Here is a 20,334-nt window from a genome sequence, read left to right as displayed (position 1 = left end):
AGTATTGTCTCTTAGTCACTGTTTTCAGTTTATTCGCGTTAACCAAAGACAAACTGTTTTGATTTGTGAAGTCTTAAGGAAACCACTTCCATCTAAGCATCATGTTTTCTTTCTTTTAGCCTGGTCAACCCAAACGTGTCCCCATGGAGGTTGGCCTGATGCTCATGGCCATTGATGGCCCCAGCTTTCCCCAGATAATTGAGCTGCTTGACTGGGAGGACGACAAAGACCACTATGTAATGGTCATGGAGCGCCCGTGCCTTGCGTGGACTTGTTCACTTTTCTCCATGACTATGGAGGAAGCCTTGATGAGGGACGGCACGAAAGATCATGCGGCAGGTCATTAATGCGGCTAAAACTTGCTGCGAGCGTGGCGTCTTCCATCGGGACATAAAGCTGGAGAACGTCCTGGTGAACCAGGACACCTTAGAGGTCAAATTAATTGACTTTGGGTGCGGTGCGCTCATGAAGAAATCTGCCTTCAAAGTCTTCTATGGTATGTGTAATGAAGTATTTTATTAATAGTCTCACAGAAACACATCTTACGTGCGTGCACTCAACATGCTGAGACAATTTATTAAACATCAGACATCCTTCCTGCAGGCACACAAGAGTACTGTCCACCCGAGGTCAGCATGAAGGGCAGGTACCACGCAAAACCCACTACAGTGTGGACACTGGGGTTCATCCTGTATGAAATGCTGTGTGGGAATGCCCTTCATCACACGACCGTCACATGATCGCTGTGGACCTCTGGAGCAGACCTGGCTTGTCAAAAGGTGAGATCTTCATCAAACGACAACCAACTCTGTGTCATACAAAAAGAGAGCAGGTGTAAAGTAAAAGATATATGGTCAAATGTCTTTTTGCAGAATGCTGCCAGATGATTTCGGATTGTCTGCAGCCTGATCCACAGAAGAGACTCAGACTGGATAAGATGCATCTCCATGAATGGTTTAAGGTACGGAGTCTAAGACTAGCTAAGCGTTTTCTTGGTTTAGCTTGATCGTCAGTCGTCATTAACTTTAAAGTCAGATTTTCTCTAAATGTGATGTATTTAGACAAATAATGCTGATTTATGTTATGTTTCAGGTCACGGAGTAACCTCAAAAAAGAACACAAAGAGCCTCAAAAATAAAAAAACCTCCTCTCACAGCCGTCGTGTTGTTTTGAGTCTTTAGTCAGCTTTGTGTCTGGTGGTGGTCTGTCAAGAGTGGTCTTTCCATCGGTCTACTTAGCAGCAATATCTGTGTCTGGTAGTATCATCTGCTTGGGGATCTGTAAATACATTCATTGTATGTTCATAGTATTGATTATAAGGAATTGTGTAAGAAAATATGTAAAAAAAAAAAATTCAGTAAGAAAAAAATGTAAATATATAATAAAATGTTATGTTTACATTGTGCTGTTCCCTTGTAACGTTTTCTATTCCCCTACAGTATATTTTAAATTCCCCTACAGGCCTTTAGGCTTCTGTTAAAGTCCTTTAAAGTAATGTCTAAATCAGTGTCAAGTACCGTTCTTTAAGTGTCACCCCCAACATTTCAGCCTGAATCTAAACAATTAACTGAATACTTGTTTGTTCAAACAAACAAGACAATTAAATGTCATTTACAAATATTAGCCTATATCAGATAGGGTTAAACTCGAACTAATTGTGTTTTATCATTTAACTTGCAAACTCTAAAATTATACATTATTGTATAAACTATCTAGGAGTTACAGAAAGTAAAGCCCACAATGTTTCTATTGCTGTCATTGATTTTGGATGAGCAGTTCAAAGACTGGTCATTTCAGCTGGAGAGTCTACTGTCTACTCACTATTCTTCAATGTCTGGTGTCTCTTCAGCAAGGTTATAGAGTGTAAATGAGCCTCTCAGCAGATGATTCCAACTAGATTCCATCGCAATTTCAAGACATAATTGCTACTGCTTTTAACTAAACGTGTCTTATTTGTAGACCAATCAGGATGTTGTAATTCACAGGTCATGCCTCCTGATGCTAAATGAAAGTTGGTTGTGAAGTTGACAAAAGCATCATCTTCAGTGGTGGACCCTTCAGATTTGTTTAAATAACTAAATAACTTTCAGATTTAAATTTAAATTTATTTCTGAACCTTTCAGATTCTTTTAAATATCTTTATAATCTTTAATAATGTTAAATATAGGCCTATTTCATGTTTTAAGTATCAAGATCAAAGTCACCACGTATTTCATTTATTTTATAGTAAAACAATAAATAATAACAACGACAACAACAACAACAACAACAAGACAACCATGAAGGATAAGTTATAATCATATTAAATCAAAATCTATTAAAAACAATATCAAAATTCATATATGCACTACAGTGGTGGACAGAAGTGACATTTATTTATATTTACAGACTATTCAGGTATATTTACGGTTTAATTAGGCTCAGATGTGACGTGAAATCATTTCAATTTAGATTGTTTACCTAATATTTAATTATTATTAGGCTACTATTATTAGGTTATGAATGAAATATTACAAAATGAAACTAACGGCCAGTGGGTGGCGGCAAGTCACTGTTTGTCACTGAATCATTCGTTCAAACGGTTCAAACAACTGATTCGTTCAGGAACGAAGCAAGCGACTGTTCAAAAGATTCGTTCAAAAGCATGTTTATTCATAAAGCTGCTCAGTGCTGTCGAAACTCTTTGGACCATCCTTTTCTTCAAATGTAAGTCGCTTAATATCCACGTATAGATTATTAACCCGCTTTATAAAATCAATATGACGTTTAATATTAAAACTCACTTTATAGACATTAGAACTGTCCTTTACAAGAATACAAGACGGCTGTTATTACCATATTTCTTTAAGCCTTAAGGTGTCTGTAAAGCATGAAGAAGTTTAAATGTGTTTAAGTAAAACTAAAACAGTTATATCTACAACCCACGATGTACAATAAAACAAACGGTATCGTTAGTAATAAACACCGAATGCTGTCGTTCAAAAGGACGCACGTGACGCAGTTTTTTTTTTTTTTTTTTTTTTTTTGGCCAAATGGCATTCCATTTCGAACCTGCCAATATGACGTCACAATTAGCGAGCAGTGGCATATATAAGCAAGAAAATCGCTTTCTCACTTTGTTGGTTGATGTTTCGGAGTATTTGATAGCGACTGTTAGCGACTTGCAAACGGTTTTTATCATGGGATTGCTTTCAAGAATTAAAAAAGTAACCGGGTTGGAGCGTGGACACGAGCCCAAACCCAAAGACTCCCCCGTCGTGAAGGAGAACCGTGAACCGGCGTCTGCTGGTGCTCTTGAGACCGATGGAGGGAGAAAAAAGAAGAGCTTCTGGAAGTGGGCTGCTCCTCGCTTTTCTTTCCTTAGAAAGGAACGTACGATGTGGCCAAAGCCGTGGAGAAATATGGGATAGAGGCAGAAACACCCTGGACAGATAGAGATGGTACAACCACATCAAATGTTGATAAATCACTAAATCTGCCGTTACAGGAAGCTAAAAAAGGAAAAATAAATAAAAACACTGATAACATTATCGCACCAAACATTTTAGAGCAACAGTAGAATTTTTTTAAAGTTTCCTTTTTATAGGACATCAATTCAAAACTGCGTCTAAATCTGTTAATAGACTGGAGTGTACACGTGCAATATGTACACCCCGAAGACACCCCCACCAGGTCTGATGAGGTGCCTGTGGGTGCTGTACAGGAGAGGAAGTCCCCTCACTTCTGAGGTCCAGCTCGTGCAGGACATCCTGGAGAAGGGTAAGAACAAGAAATCTGTGAGAATTAGAAAATGTTATTATTATATATATAATATATATATATATATATATATATATATATATATATATACACTGTACAGTATAATATAAAATTGCATTTCATACTAACCCCAAATGTTTGTCTGTTAATAGGCCATATTGGCAACAAATATAAAATCGGCCAGAAGCTGGGTGAAGGAGGATGTGGCAGTGTTTACGGAGGGATTCGCTGCATGGATGGACTTGAGGTATACATTTTCTTCACTTAAAAACAACACATCTGTTCAGGATTTATGACTGGAGTGATATCAGCTATCTGCATGTGCTAATTGTTCATCTTAATTTGTTTTGTTGATTAGGTGGCTGTGAAATGTTCAAAAAAGTTTCCAGACATGTCATCCATCCGAGTGGTGAGTAGACTGCGTTCCCTGTCTTAGTATTGTCTCTTAGTCACTGTTTTCAGTTTATTCGCGTTAACCAAAGACAAACTGTTTTGATTTGTGAAGTCTTAAGGAAACCACTTCCATCTAAGCATCATGTTTTCTTTCTTTTAGCCTGGTCAACCCAAACGTGTCCCCATGGAGGTTGGCCTGATGCTCATGGCCATTGATGGCCCCAGCTTTCCCCAGATAATTGAGCTGCTTGACTGGGAGGACGACAAAGACCACTATGTAATGGTCATGGAGCGCCCCGTGCCTTGCGTGGACTTGTTCACTTTTCTCCATGACTATGGAGGAAGCCTTGATGAGGGGACGGCACGAAAGATCATGCGGCAGGTCATTAATGCGGCTAAAACTTGCTGCGAGCGTGGCGTCTTCCATCGGGACATAAAGCTGGAGAACGTCCTGGTGAACCAGGACACCTTAGAGGTCAAATTAATTGACTTTTGGGTGCGGTGCGCTCATGAAGAAATCTGCCTTCAAAGTCTTCTATGGTATGTGTAATGAAGTATTTTATTAATAGTCTCACAGAAACACATCTTACGTGCGTGCACTCAACATGCTGAGACAATTTATTAAACATCAGACATCCTTCCTGCAGGCACACAAGAGTACTGTCCACCCGAGGTCAGCATGAAGGGCAGGTACCACGCAAAACCCACTACAGTGTGGACACTGGGGTTCATCCTGTATGAAATGCTGTGTGGGAATGCCCTTCATCACACGACCGTCACATGATCGCTGTGGACCTCTGGAGCAGACCTGGCTTGTCAAAAGGTGAGATCTTCATCAAACGACAACCAACTCTGTGTCATACAAAAAGAGAGCAGGTGTAAAGTAAAAGATATATGGTCAAATGTCTTTTTGCAGAATGCTGCCAGATGATTTCGGATTGTCTGCAGCCTGATCCACAGAAGAGACTCAGACTGGATAAGATGCATCTCCATGAATGGTTTAAGGTACGGAGTCTAAGACTAGCTAAGCGTTTTCTTGGTTTAGCTTGATCGCGTCAGTCGTCATTAACTTTAAAGTCAGATTTTCTCTAAATGTGATGTATTTAGACAAATAATGCTGATTTATGTTATGTTTCAGGTCACGGAGTAACCTCAAAAAAAGAACACAAAGAGCCTCAAAAAAATAAAAAAAACCTCCTCTCACAGCCGTCGTGTTGTTTTGAGTCTTTAGTCAGCTTTGTGTCTGGTGGTGGTCTGTCAAGAGTGGTCTTTCCATCGGTCTACTTAGCAGCAATATCTGTGTCTGGTAGTATCATCTGCTTGGGGATCTGTAAATACATTCATTGTATGTTCATAGTATTGATTATAAGGAATTGTGTAAGAAAATATGTAAAAAAAAAAAATTCAGTAAGAAAAAAATGTAAATATATAATAAAATGTTATGTTTACATTGTGCTGTTCCCTTGTAACGTTTTCTATTCCCCTACAGTATATTTTAAATTCCCTACAGGCCTTTAGGCTTCTGTTAAAGTCCTTTAAAGTAATGTCTAAATCAGTGTCAAGTACCGTTCTTTAAGTGTCACCCCAACATTTCAGCCTGAATCTAAACAATTAACTGAATACTTGTTTGTTCAAACAAACAAGACAATTAAATGTCATTTACAAATATTAGCCTATATCAGATAGGGTTAAACTCGAACTAATTGTGTTTTATCATTTAACTTGCAAACTCTAAAATTATACATTATTGTATAAACTATCTAGGAGTTACAGAAAGTAAAGCCCACAATGTTTCTATTGCTGTCATTGATTTTGGATGAGCAGTTCAAAGACTGGTCATTTCAGCTGGAGAGTCTACTGTCTACTCACTATTCTTCAATGTCTGGTGTCTCTTCAGCAAGGTTATAGAGTGTAAATGAGCCTCTCAGCAGATGATTCCAACTAGATTCCATCGCAATTTCAAGACATAATTGCTACTGCTTTTAACTAAACGTGTCTTATTTGTAGACCAATCAGGATGTTGTAATTCACAGGTCATGCCTCCTGATGCTAAATGAAAGTTGGTTGTGAAGTTGACAAAGCATCATCTTCAGTGGTGGACCCTTCAGATTTGTTTAAATAACTAAATAACTTTCAGATTTAAATTTAAATTTATTTCTGAACCTTTCAGATTCTTTTAAATATCTTTATAATCTTTAATAATGTTAAATATAGGCCTATTTCATGTTTTAAGTATCAAGATCAAAGTCACCACGTATTTCATTTATTTTATAGTAAAACAATAAATAATAACAACGACAACAACAACAACAACAACAAGACAACCATGAAGGATAAGTTATAATCATATTAAATCAAAATCTATTAAAAACAATATCAAAATTCATATATGCACTACAGTGGTGGACAGAAGTGACATTTATTTATATTTACAGACTATTCAGGTATATTTACGGTTTAATTAGGCTCAGATGTGACGTGAAATCATTTCAATTTAGATTGTTTACCTAATATTTAATTATTATTAGGCTACTATTATTAGGTTATGAATGAAATATTACAAAATGAAACTAACGGCCAGTGGGTGGCGGCAAGTCACTGTTTGTCACTGAATCATTCGTTCAAACGGTTCAAACAACTGATTCGTTCAGGAACGAAGCAAGCGACTGTTCAAAAGATTCGTTCAAAAGCATGTTTATTCATAAAGCTGCTCAGTGCTGTCGAAACTCTTTGGACCATCCTTTTCTTCAAATGTAAGTCGCTTAATATCCACGTATAGATTATTAACCCGCTTTATAAAATCAATATGACGTTTAATATTAAAACTCACTTTATAGACATTAGAACTGTCCTTTACAAGAATACAAGACGGCTGTTATTACCATATTTCTTTAAGCCTTAAGGTGTCTGTAAAGCATGAAGAAGTTTAAATGTGTTTAAGTAAAACTAAAACAGTTATATCTACAACCCACGATGTACAATAAAACAAACGGTATCGTTAGTAATAAACACCGAATGCTGTCGTTCAAAAGGACGCACGTGACGCAGTTTTTTTTTTTTTTTTTTGGCCAAATGGCATTCCATTTCGAACCTGCCAATATGACGTCACAATTAGCGAGCAGTGGCATATATAAGCAAGAAAATCGCTTTCTCACTTTGTTGGTTGATGTTTCGGAGTATTTGATAGCGACTGTTAGCGACTTGCAAACGGTTTTTATCATGGGATTGCTTTCAAGAATTAAAAAAGTAACCGGGTTGGAGCGTGGACACGAGCCCAAACCCAAAGACTCCCCCGTCGTGAAGGAGAACCGTGAACCGGCGTCTGCTGGTGCTCTTGAGACCGATGGAGGGAGAAAAAAGAAGAGCTTCTGGAAGTGGGCTGCTCCTCGCTTTTCTTTCCTTAGAAAGGGAACGTACGATGTGGCCAAAGCCGTGGAGAAATATGGGATAGAGGCAGAAACACCCTGGACAGATAGAGATGGTACAACCACATCAAATGTTGATAAATCACTAAATCTGCCGTTACAGGAAGCTAAAAAAGGAAAAATAAATAAAAACACTGATAACATTATCGCACCAAACATTTTAGAGCAACAGTAGAAATTTTTTAAAGTTTCCTTTTATAGGACATCAATTCAAAACTGCGTCTAAATCTGTTAATAGACTGGAGTGTACACGTGCAATATGTACACCCGAAGACACCCCACCAGGTCTGATGAGGTGCCTGTGGGTGCTGTACAGGAGAGGAAGTCCCCTCACTTCTGAGGTCCAGCTCGTGCAGGACATCCTGGAGAAGGGTAAGAACAAGAAATCTGTGAGAATTAGAAAATGTTATTATAAAGCATATATATATATATATATATATATATATATATATATATATATATATATATATATACACTGTACAGTATAATATAAAATTGCATTTCATACTAACCCCAAATGTTTGTCTGTTAATAGGCCATATTCGCAACAAATATAAAATCGGCCAGAAGCTGGGTGAAGGAGGATGTGGCAGTGTTTACGGAGGGATTCGCTGCATGGATGGACTTGAGGTATACATTTTCTTCACTTAAAAACAACACATCTGTTCAGGATTTATGACTGGAGTGATATCAGCTATCTGCATGTGCTAATTGTTCATCTTAATTTGTTTTGTTGATTAGGTGGCTGTGAAATGTTCAAAAAAGTTTCCAGACATGTCATCCATCCGAGTGGTGAGTAGACTGCGTTCCCTGTCTTAGTATTGTCTCTTAGTCACTGTTTTCAGTTTATTCGCGTTAACCAAAGACAAACTGTTTTGATTTGTGAAGTCTTAAGGAAACCACTTCCATCTAAGCATCATGTTTTCTTTCTTTTAGCCTGGTCAACCCAAACGTGTCCCCATGGAGGTTGGCCTGATGCTCATGGCCATTGATGGCCCCAGCTTTCCCCAGATAATTGAGCTGCTTGACTGGGAGGACGACAAAGACCACTATGTAATGGTCATGGAGCGCCCCGTGCCTTGCGTGGACTTGTTCACTTTTCTCCATGACTATGGAGGAAGCCTTGATGAGGGGACGGCACGAAAGATCATGCGGCAGGTCATTAATGCGGCTAAAACTTGCTGCGAGCGTGGCGTCTTCCATCGGGACATAAAGCTGGAGAACGTCCTGGTGAACCAGGACACCTTAGAGGTCAAATTAATTGACTTTGGGTGCGGTGCGCTCATGAAGAAATCTGCCTTCAAAGTCTTCTATGGTATGTGTAATGAAGTATTTTATTAATAGTCTCACAGAAACACATCTTACGTGCGTGCACTCAACATGCTGAGACAATTTATTAAACATCAGACATCCTTCCTGCAGGCACACAAGAGTACTGTCCACCCGAGGTCAGCATGAAGGGCAGGTACCACGCAAAACCCACTACAGTGTGGACACTGGGGTTCATCCTGTATGAAATGCTGTGTGGGAATGCCCTTCATCACACGACCGTCACATGATCGCTGTGGACCTCTGGAGCAGACCTGGCTTGTCAAAGGTGAGATCTTCATCAAACGACAACCAACTCTGTGTCATACAAAAAGAGAGCAGGTGTAAAGTAAAAGATATATGGTCAAATGTCTTTTTGCAGAATGCTGCCAGATGATTTCGGATTGTCTGCAGCCTGATCCACAGAAGAGACTCAGACTGGATAAGATGCATCTCCATGAATGGTTTAAGGTACGGAGTCTAAGACTAGCTAAGCGTTTTCTTGGTTTAGCTTGATCGTCAGTCGTCATTAACTTTAAAGTCAGATTTTCTCTAAATGTGATGTATTTAGACAAATAATGCTGATTTATGTTATGTTTCAGGTCACGGAGTAACCTCAAAAAAAGAACACAAAGAGCCTCAAAAAAATAAAAAAAACCTCCTCTCACAGCCGTCGTGTTGTTTTGAGTCTTTAGTCAGCTTTGTGTCTGGTGGTGGTCTGTCAAGAGTGGTCTTTCCATCGGTCTACTTAGCAGCAATATCTGTGTCTGGTAGTATCATCTGCTTGGGGATCTGTAAATACATTCATTGTATGTTCATAGTATTGATTATAAGGAATTGTGTAAGAAAATATGTAAAAAAAAAAAATTCAGTAAGAAAAAAATGTAAATATATAATAAAATGTTATGTTTACATTGTGCTGTTCCTTGTAACGTTTTCTATTCCCCTACAGTATATTTTAAATTCCCCTACAGGCCTTTAGGCTTCTGTTAAAGTCCTTTAAAGTAATGTCTAAATCAGTGTCAAGTACCGTTCTTTAAGTGTCACCCCAACATTTCAGCCTGAATCTAAACAATTAACTGAATACTTGTTTGTTCAAACAAACAAGACAATTAAATGTCATTTACAAATATTAGCCTATATCAGATAGGGTTAAACTCGAACTAATTGTGTTTTATCATTTAACTTGCAAACTCTAAAATTATACATTATTGTATAAACTATCTAGGAGTTACAGAAAGTAAAGCCCACAATGTTTCTATTGCTGTCATTGATTTTGGATGAGCAGTTCAAAGACTGGTCATTTCAGCTGGAGAGTCTACTGTCTACTCACTATTCTTCAATGTCTGGTGTCTCTTCAGCAAGGTTATAGAGTGTAAATGAGCCTCTCAGCAGATGATTCCAACTAGATTCCATCGCAATTTCAAGACATAATTGCTACTGCTTTTAACTAAACGTGTCTTATTTGTAGACCAATCAGGATGTTGTAATTCACAGGTCATGCCTCCTGATGCTAAATGAAAGTTGGTTGTGAAGTTGACAAAAGCATCATCTTCAGTGGTGGACCCTTCAGATTTGTTTAAATAACTAAATAACTTTCAGATTTAAATTTAAATTTATTTCTGAACCTTTCAGATTCTTTTAAATATCTTTATAATCTTTAATAATGTTAAATATAGGCCTATTTCATGTTTTAAGTATCAAGATCAAAGTCACCACGTATTTCATTTATTTTATAGTAAAACAATAAATAATAACAACGACAACAACAACAACAACAACAAGACAACCATGAAGGATAAGTTATAATCATATTAAATCAAAATCTATTAAAAAACAATATCAAAATTCATATATGCACTACAGTGGTGGACAGAAGTGACATTTATTTATATTTACAGACTATTCAGGTATATTTACGGTTTAATTAGGCTCAGATGTGACGTGAAATCATTTCAATTTAGATTGTTTACCTAATATTTAATTATTATTAGGCTACTATTATTAGGTTATGAATGAAATATTACAAAATGAAACTAACGGCCAGTGGGTGGCGGCAAGTCACTGTTTGTCACTGAATCATTCGTTCAAACGGTTCAAACAACTGATTCGTTCAGGAACGAAGCAAGCGACTGTTCAAAAAGATTCGTTCAAAAGCATGTTTATTCATAAAGCTGCTCAGTGCTGTCGAAACTCTTTGGACCATCCTTTTCTTCAAATGTAAGTCGCTTAATATCCACGTATAGATTATTAACCCGCTTTATAAAATCAATATGACGTTTAATATTAAAACTCACTTTATAGACATTAGAACTGTCCTTTACAAGAATACAAGACGGCTGTTATTACCATATTTCTTTAAGCCTTAAGGTGTCTGTAAAGCATGAAGAAGTTTAAATGTGTTTAAGTAAAACTAAAACAGTTATATCTACAACCCACGATGTACAATAAAACAAACGGTATCGTTAGTAATAAACACCGAATGCTGTCGTTCAAAAGGACGCACGTGACGCAGTTTTTTTTTTTTTTTTTTTGGCCAAATGGCATTCCATTTCGAACCTGCCAATATGACGTCACAATTAGCGAGCAGTGGCATATATAAGCAAGAAAATCGCTTTCTCACTTTGTTGGTTGATGTTTCGGAGTATTTGATAGCGACTGTTAGCGACTTGCAAACGGTTTTATCATGGGATTGCTTTCAAGAATTAAAAAAGTAACCGGGTTGGAGCGTGGACACGAGCCCAAACCCAAAGACTCCCCCGTCGTGAAGGAGAACCGTGAACCGGCGTCTGCTGGTGCTCTTGAGACCGATGGAGGGAGAAAAAAGAAGAGCTTCTGGAAGTGGGCTGCTCCTCGCTTTTCTTTCCTTAGAAAGGAACGTACGATGTGGCCAAAGCCGTGGAGAAATATGGGATAGAGGCAGAAACACCCTGGACAGATAGAGATGGTACAACCACATCAAATGTTGATAAATCACTAAATCTGCCGTTACAGGAAGCTAAAAAAGGAAAAATAAATAAAAACACTGATAACATTATCGCACCAAACATTTTAGAGCAACAGTAGAATTTTTTTAAAGTTTCCTTTTTATAGGACATCAATTCAAAACTGCGTCTAAATCTGTTAATAGACTGGAGTGTACACGTGCAATATGTACACCCGAAGACACCCCACCAGGTCTGATGAGGTGCCTGTGGGTGCTGTACAGGAGAGGAAGTCCCCTCACTTCTGAGGTCCAGCTCGTGCAGGACATCCTGGAGAAGGGTAAGAACAAGAAATCTGTGAGAATTAGAAAATGTTATTATAAAGCATTATATATATATATATATATATATATATATATATATATATATATATATATATATATATATATATATATACACTGTACAGTATAATATAAAATTGCATTTCATACTAACCCCAAATGTTTGTCTGTTAATAGGCCATATTGGCAACAAATATAAAATCGGCCAGAAGCTGGGTGAAGGAGGATGTGGCAGTGTTTACGGAGGGATTCGCTGCATGGATGGACTTGAGGTATACATTTTCTTCACTTAAAAACAACACATCTGTTCAGGATTTATGACTGGAGTGATATCAGCTATCTGCATGTGCTAATTGTTCATCTTAATTTGTTTTGTTGATTAGGTGGCTGTGAAATGTTCAAAAAAGTTTCCAGACATGTCATCCATCCGAGTGGTGAGTAGACTGCGTTCCCTGTCTTAGTATTGTCTCTTAGTCACTGTTTTCAGTTTATTCGCGTTAACCAAAGACAAACTGTTTTGATTTGTGAAGTCTTAAGGAAACCACTTCCATCTAAGCATCATGTTTTCTTTCTTTTAGCCTGGTCAACCCAAACGTGTCCCCATGGAGGTTGGCCTGATGCTCATGGCCATTGATGGCCCCAGCTTTCCCCAGATAATTGAGCTGCTTGACTGGGAGGACGACAAAGACCACTATGTAATGGTCATGGAGCGCCCGTGCCTTGCGTGGACTTGTTCACTTTTCTCCATGACTATGGAGGAAGCCTTGATGAGGGACGGCACGAAAGATCATGCGGCAGGTCATTAATGCGGCTAAAACTTGCTGCGAGCGTGGCGTCTTCCATCGGGACATAAAGCTGGAGAACGTCCTGGTGAACCAGGACACCTTAGAGGTCAAATTAATTGACTTTGGGTGCGGTGCGCTCATGAAGAAATCTGCCTTCAAAGTCTTCTATGGTATGTGTAATGAAGTATTTTATTAATAGTCTCACAGAAACACATCTTACGTGCGTGCACTCAACATGCTGAGACAATTTATTAAACATCAGACATCCTTCCTGCAGGCACACAAGAGTACTGTCCACCCGAGGTCAGCATGAAGGGCAGGTACCACGCAAAACCCACTACAGTGTGGACACTGGGGTTCATCCTGTATGAAATGCTGTGTGGGAATGCCCTTCATCACACGACCGCCACATGATCGCTGTGGACCTCTGGAGCAGACCTGGCTTGTCAAAAGGTGAGATCTTCATCAAACGACAACCAACTCTGTGTCATACAAAAAGAGAGCAGGTGTAAAGTAAAAGATATATGGTCAAATGTCTTTTTGCAGAATGCTGCCAGATGATTTCGGATTGTCTGCAGCCTGATCCACAGAAGAGACTCAGACTGGATAAGATGCATCTCCATGAATGGTTTAAGGTACGGAGTCTAAGACTAGCTAAGCGTTTTCTTGGTTTAGCTTGATCGTCAGTCGTCATTAACTTTAAAGTCAGATTTTCTCTAAATGTGATGTATTTAGACAAATAATGCTGATTTATGTTATGTTTCAGGTCACGGAGTAACCTCAAAAAAAGAACACAAAGAGCCTCAAAAAAATAAAAAAAACCTCCTCTCACAGCCGTCGTGTTGTTTTGAGTCTTTAGTCAGCTTTGTGTCTGGTGGTGGTCTGTCAAGAGTGGTCTTTCCATCGGTCTACTTAGCAGCAATATCTGTGTCTGGTAGTATCATCTGCTTGGGGATCTGTAAATACATTCATTGTATGTTCATAGTATTGATTATAAGGAATTGTGTAAGAAAATATGTGTAAAAAAAAATTCAGTAAGAAAAAATGTAAATATATAATAAAATGTTATGTTTACATTGTGCTGTTCCCTTGTAACGTTTTCTATTCCCCTACAGTATATTTTAAATTCCCCTACAGGCCTTTAGGCTTCTGTTAAAGTCCTTTAAAGTAATGTCTAAATCAGTGTCAAGTACCGTTCTTTAAGTGTCACCCCAACATTTCAGCCTGAATCTAAACAATTAACTGAATACTTGTTTGTTCAAACAAACAAGACAATTAAATGTCATTTACAAATATTAGCCTATATCAGATAGGGTTAAACTCGAACTAATTGTGTTTTATCATTTAACTTGCAAACTCTAAAATTATACATTATTGTATAAACTATCTAGGAGTTACAGAAAGTAAAGCCCACAATGTTTCTATTGCTGTCATTGATTTTGGATGAGCAGTTCAAAGACTGGTCATTTCAGCTGGAGAGTCTACTGTCTACTCACTATTCTTCAATGTCTGGTGTCTCTTCAGCAAGGTTATAGAGTGTAAATGAGCCTCTCAGCAGATGATTCCAACTAGATTCCATCGCAATTTCAAGACATAATTGCTACTGCTTTTAACTAAACGTGTCTTATTTGTAGACCAATCAGGATGTTGTAATTCACAGGTCATGCCTCCTGATGCTAAATGAAAGTTGGTTGTGAAGTTGACAAAAGCATCATCTTCAGTGGTGGACCCTTCAGATTTGTTTAAATAACTTTCAGATTTAAATTTAAATTTATTTCTGAACCTTTCAGATTCTTTTAAATATCTTTATAATCTTTAATAATGTTAAATAGAGGCCTATTTCATGTTTTAAGTATCAAGATCAAAGTCACCACGTATTTCATTTATTTTATAGTAAAACAATAAATAATAACAACGACAACAACAACAACAACAACAAGACAACCATGAAGGATAAGTTATAATCATATTAAATCAAAATCTATTAAAAACAATATCAAACTTCATATATGCACTACAGTGGTGGACAGAAGTGACATTTATTTATATTTACAGACTATTCAGGTATATTTACGGTTTAATTAGGCTCAGATGTGACGTGAAATCATTTCAATTTAGATTGTTTACCTAATATTTAATTATTATTAGGCTACTATTATTAGGTTATGAATGAAATATTACAAAATGAAACTAACGGCCAGTGGGTGGCGGCAAGTCACTGTTTGTCACTGAATCATTCGTTCAAACGGTTCAAACAACTGATTCGTTCAGGAACGAAGCAAGCGACTGTTCAAAAGATTCGTTCAAAAGCATGTTTATTCATAAAGCTGCTCAGTGCTGTCGAAACTCTTTGGACCATCCTTTTCTTCAAATGTAAGTCGCTTAATATCCACGTATAGATTATTAACCCGCTTTATAAAATCAATATGACGTTTAATATTAAAACTCACTTTATAGACATTAGAACTGTCCTTTACAAGAATACAAGACGGCTGTTATTACCATATTTCTTTAAGCCTTAAGGTGTCTGTAAAGCATGAAGAAGTTTAAATGTGTTTAAGTAAAACTAAAACAGTTATATCTACAACCCACGATGTACAATAAAACAAACGGTATCGTTAGTAATAAACACCGAATGCTGTCGTTCAAAAGGACGACGTGACGCAGTTTTTTTTTTTTTTTTTTTTTGGCCAAATGGCATTCCATTTCGAACCTGCCAATATGACGTCACAATTAGCGAGCAGTGGCATATATAAGCAAGAAAATCGCTTTCTCACTTTGTTGGTTGATGTTTCGGAGTATTTGATAGCGACTGTTAGCGACTTGCAAACGGTTTTTATCATGGGATTGCTTTCAAGAATTAAAAAGTAACCGGGTTGGAGCGTGGACACGAGCCCAAACCCAAAGACTCCCCGTCGTGAAGGAGAACCGTGAACCGGCGTCTGCTGGTGCTCTTGAGACCGATGGAGGAGAAAAAGAAGAGCTTCTGGAAGTGGGCTGCTCCTCGCTTTTCTTTCCTTAGAAAGGAACGTGCACGATGTGGCCAAAGCCGTGGAGAAATATGGGATAGAGGCAGAAACACCCTGGACAGATAGAGATGGTACAACCACATCAAATGTTGATAAATCACTAAATCTGCCGTTACAGGAAGCTAAAAAGGAAAAATAAATAAAAACACTGATAACATTATCGCACCAAACATTTTAGAGCAACAGTAGAATTTTTTAAAGTTTCCTTTTTATAGGACATCAATTCAAAACTGCGTCTAAATCTGTTAATAGACTGGAGTGTACACGTGCAATATGTACACCCGAAGACACCCCCACCAGGTCTGATGAGGTGCCTGTGGGTGCTGTACAGGAGAGGAAGTCCCCTCACTTCTGAGGTCCAGCTCGTGCAGGACATCCTGGAGAAGGGTAAGAACAAGAAATCTGTGAGAATTAGAAAATGTTATTATAAAGCATATATATATATATATATATATATATATATATATACACTGTACAGTATAATATAAAATTGCATTTCATACTAACCCCAAATGTTTGTCTGTTAATAGGCCATATTGGCAACAAATATAAAATCGGCCAGAAGCTGGGTGAAGGAGGATGTGGCAGTGTTTACGGAGGGATTCGCTGCATGGATGGACTTGAGGTATACATTTTCTTCACTTAAAAACAACACATCTGTTCAGGATTTATGACTGGAGTGATATCAGCTATCTGCATGTGCTAATTGTTCATCTTAATTTGTTTTGTTGATTAGGTGGCTGTGAAATGTTCAAAAAGTTTCCAGACATGTCATCCATCCGAGTGGTGAGTAGACTGCGTTCCCTGTCTTAGTATTGTCTCTTAGTCACTGTTTTCAGTTTATTCGCGTTAACCAAAGACAAACTGTTTTGATTTGTGAAGTCTTAAGGAAACCACTTCCATCTAAGCATCATGTTTTCTTTCTTTTAGCCTGGTCAACCCAAACGTGTCCCCATGGAGGTTGGCCTGATGCTCATGGCCATTGATGGCCCCAGCTTTCCCCAGATAATTGAGCTGCTTGACTGGGAGGACGACAAAGACCACTATGTAATGGTCATGGAGCGCCCGTGCCTTGCGTGGACTTGTTCACTTTTCTCCATGACTATGGAGGAAGCCTTGATGAGGGACGGCACGAAAGATCATGCGGCAGGTCATTAATGCGGCTAAAACTTGCTGCGAGCGTGGCGTCTTCCATCGGGACATAAAGCTGGAGAACGTCCTGGTGAACCAGGACACCTTAGAGGTCAAATTAATTGACTTTGGGTGCGGTGCGCTCATGAAGAAATCTGCCTTCAAAGTCTTCTATGGTATGTGTAATGAAGTATTTTATTAATAGTCTCACAGAAACACATCTTACGTGCGTGCACTCAACATGCTGAGACAATTTATTAAACATCAGACATCCTTCCTGCAGGCACACAAGAGTACTGTCCACCCGAGGTCAGCATGAAGGGCAGGTACCACGCAAAACCCACTACAGTGTGGACACTGGGGTTCATCCTGTATGAAATGCTGTGTGGGGAATGCCCTTCATCACACGACCGTCACATGATCGCTGTGGACCTCTGGAGCAGACCTGGCTTGTCAAAAGGTGAGATCTTCATCAAACGACAACCAACTCTGTGTCATACAAAAAGAGAGCAGGTGTAAAGTAAAAGATATATGGTCAAATGTCTTTTTGCAGAATGCTGCCAGATGATTTCGGATTGTCTGCAGCCTGATCCACAGAAGAGACTCAGACTGGATAAGATGCATCTCCATGAATGGTTTAAGGTACGGAGTCTAAGACTAGCTAAGCGTTTTCTTGGTTTAGCTTGATCGTCAGTCGTCATTAACTTTAAAGTCAGATTTTCTCTAAATGTGATGTATTTAGACAAATAATGCTGATTTATGTTATGTTTCAGGTCACGGAGTAACCTCAAAAAAAGAACACAAAGAGCCTCAAAAAATAAAAAAACCTCCTCTCACAGCCGTCGTGTTGTTTTGAGTCTTTAGTCAGCTTTGTGTCTGGTGGTGGTCTGTCAAGAGTGGTCTTTCCATCGGTCTACTTAGCAGCAATATCTGTGTCTGGTAGTATCATCTGCTTGGGGATCTGTAAATACATTCATTGTATGTTCATAGTATTGATTATAAGGAATTGTGTAAGAAAATATAAAAAAAAAAAAATTCAGTAAGAAAAAAATGTAAATATATAATAAAATGTTATGTTTACATTGTGCTGTTCCCTTGTAACGTTTTCTATTCCCCTACAGTATATTTTAAATTCCCCTACAGGCCTTTAGGCTTCTGTTAAAGTCCTTTAAAGTAATGTCTAAATCAGTGTCAAGTACCGTTCTTTAAGTGTCACCCCAACATTTCAGCCTGAATCTAAACAATTAACTGAATACTTGTTTGTTCAAACAAACAAGACAATTAAATGTCATTTACAAATATTAGCCTATATCAGATAGGGTTAAACTCGAACTAATTGTGTTTTATCATTTAACTTGCAAACTCTAAAATTATACATTATTGTATAAACTATCTAGGAGTTACAGAAAGTAAAGCCCACAATGTTTCTATTGCTGTCATTGATTTTGGATGAGCAGTTCAAAGACTGGTCATTTCAGCTGGAGAGTCTACTGTCTACTCACTATTCTTCAATGTCTGGTGTCTCTTCAGCAAGGTTATAGAGTGTAAATGAGCCTCTCAGCAGATGATTCCAACTAGATTCCATCGCAATTTCAAGACATAATTGCTACTGCTTTTAACTAAACGTGTCTTATTTGTAGACCAATCAGGATGTTGTAATTCACAGGTCATGCCTCCTGATGCTAAATGAAAGTTGGTTGTGAAGTTGACAAAAGCATCATCTTCAGTGGTGGACCCTTCAGATTTGTTTAAATAACTAAATAACTTTCAGATTTAAATTTAAATTTATTTCTGAACCTTTCAGATTCTTTTAAATATCTTTATAATCTTTAATAATGTTAAATATAGGCCTATTTCATGTTTTAAGTATCAAGATCAAAGTCACCATGTATTTCATTTATTTTATAGTAAAACTGTAACTGGCTTTAGTAGTGGACCTGCAGGCTCTTTGTGCTCAAGGGCTGGTTAAAGTCTTACTATGACCAAGGCCTGATTATGTTTTAAGGTGGCTTATAATCCATTTCGATTTCAAAAAGTGGTCATATAAAGGCTTTCTTCCATGCTGCTGCAGGTCTAATGAGGGCACTTAGGATCTATGTGGACCGCACAGTTCAGTGGCATGGATCTGACCAGTCGCCAAACAGTGAATGTCTCACTGAATAGTGGAAGCTGTCTCCCTGGCCTATGAGGTGCATGGTTAGACTTTAGCCTCTAGGAGTACATGCTCACTCTACAATGAGAGCTAACAAAATGTGTGAAATCAAATTTGACTATGTTTAGTTAATTTTTACAATTATTGTCCTCAGCTGCTGAAGAGATCCAAGACGGTTTGCACACAGACAATGAAACTGAGCAAAGTACTGAGGAGTTTTTGCTGACGGAATATGACTACGATGTTTTGCCATCTCAAAAAGCTATAGGTAATGTTATTTTTTTTGGGACTGATTTTTTAAACTATATGTCATCATAGTTTGTTCACATGTCTGCATTTACTTTTGTGTACTACTGATTGATTAGTAAAATTATTGTATATTGCTTTTTTCTATTACAATATTAATTCATTAAGGATTGCTAAAAATTAATTACAGTTGCTGAAGAAGCCATCTATGATAGTCCCCATTCCAAATGGCCAACCAATGAGGGAGAGCATGGTAGGCCTAGGCCTCTGGCCACTCACAGTACAGATGTACCCTTTAAAAGTTTGGCACAGTGTACCATAATTGTTCTCTATTTACAGGAGTGACTGATAGCATCTATGATTTCCCAAACCCTGTGATTAGGAAACTGACTGAGCATAGAGTTGGTAAGATATGAGTTTGGAGGTCACATAAAATAAAATAACTAGGTCAGCTTAAAATCTTTACTATATGTTCTTGAAAAGTTAATCTACCCAACAAACCAGTGAATTTGTGATCACATTTTTTGCAGAATCTCTCAGCAGCAGTGAGAGGCCTGAGAGTGGTGGTCTTCTGAGTGACATGATTGCCTGTTTGGACAGTGAATCTGCTGCCTGGGTCAAACCTGCTCCTTTGTGAACCCTATGGGTCACAGTGAGCGAGACTGAGATGACAATACGTTTTTGTTGTTGTAGTACATTTTACATTTCTTCATTATAAATCCATTTTTCTTCCAGAACGTGAATGCTCTTTAAGATCAGTGATAAAATGTTTATTGTGGATTTTTGTTCTTATAATAATTTTTCATAATTCTAAATAAATCAAATCAAATTCAAATTCAAA

General features: G+C 38.0%; 3 pseudogenes; all 3 read left to right on the top strand.

Moving 5' to 3' along the window:
• Nucleotides 1–7,371: 7,371 nt before the first annotated feature.
• Nucleotides 7,372–9,499, top strand: LOC122341332 (annotated as a pseudogene).
• A 2,072-nt stretch (nt 9,500–11,571) lies between these two features.
• On the top strand, nt 11,572–13,830 carry LOC122341331 (annotated as a pseudogene).
• Nucleotides 13,831–16,269: 2,439 nt separating this feature from the next.
• On the top strand, nt 16,270–17,880 carry LOC122341329 (annotated as a pseudogene).
• The last annotated feature ends 2,454 nt before the right edge of the window (nt 17,881–20,334 follow it).

This window comes from Puntigrus tetrazona, chromosome 3, assembly GCF_018831695.1.
Source record: "Puntigrus tetrazona isolate hp1 chromosome 3, ASM1883169v1, whole genome shotgun sequence".
Taxonomy (NCBI): domain Eukaryota; kingdom Metazoa; phylum Chordata; class Actinopteri; order Cypriniformes; family Cyprinidae; genus Puntigrus; species Puntigrus tetrazona.
Note: the sequence above shows the minus strand (reverse complement) of the source record. Positions and strands in the feature narration are given on the sequence as shown.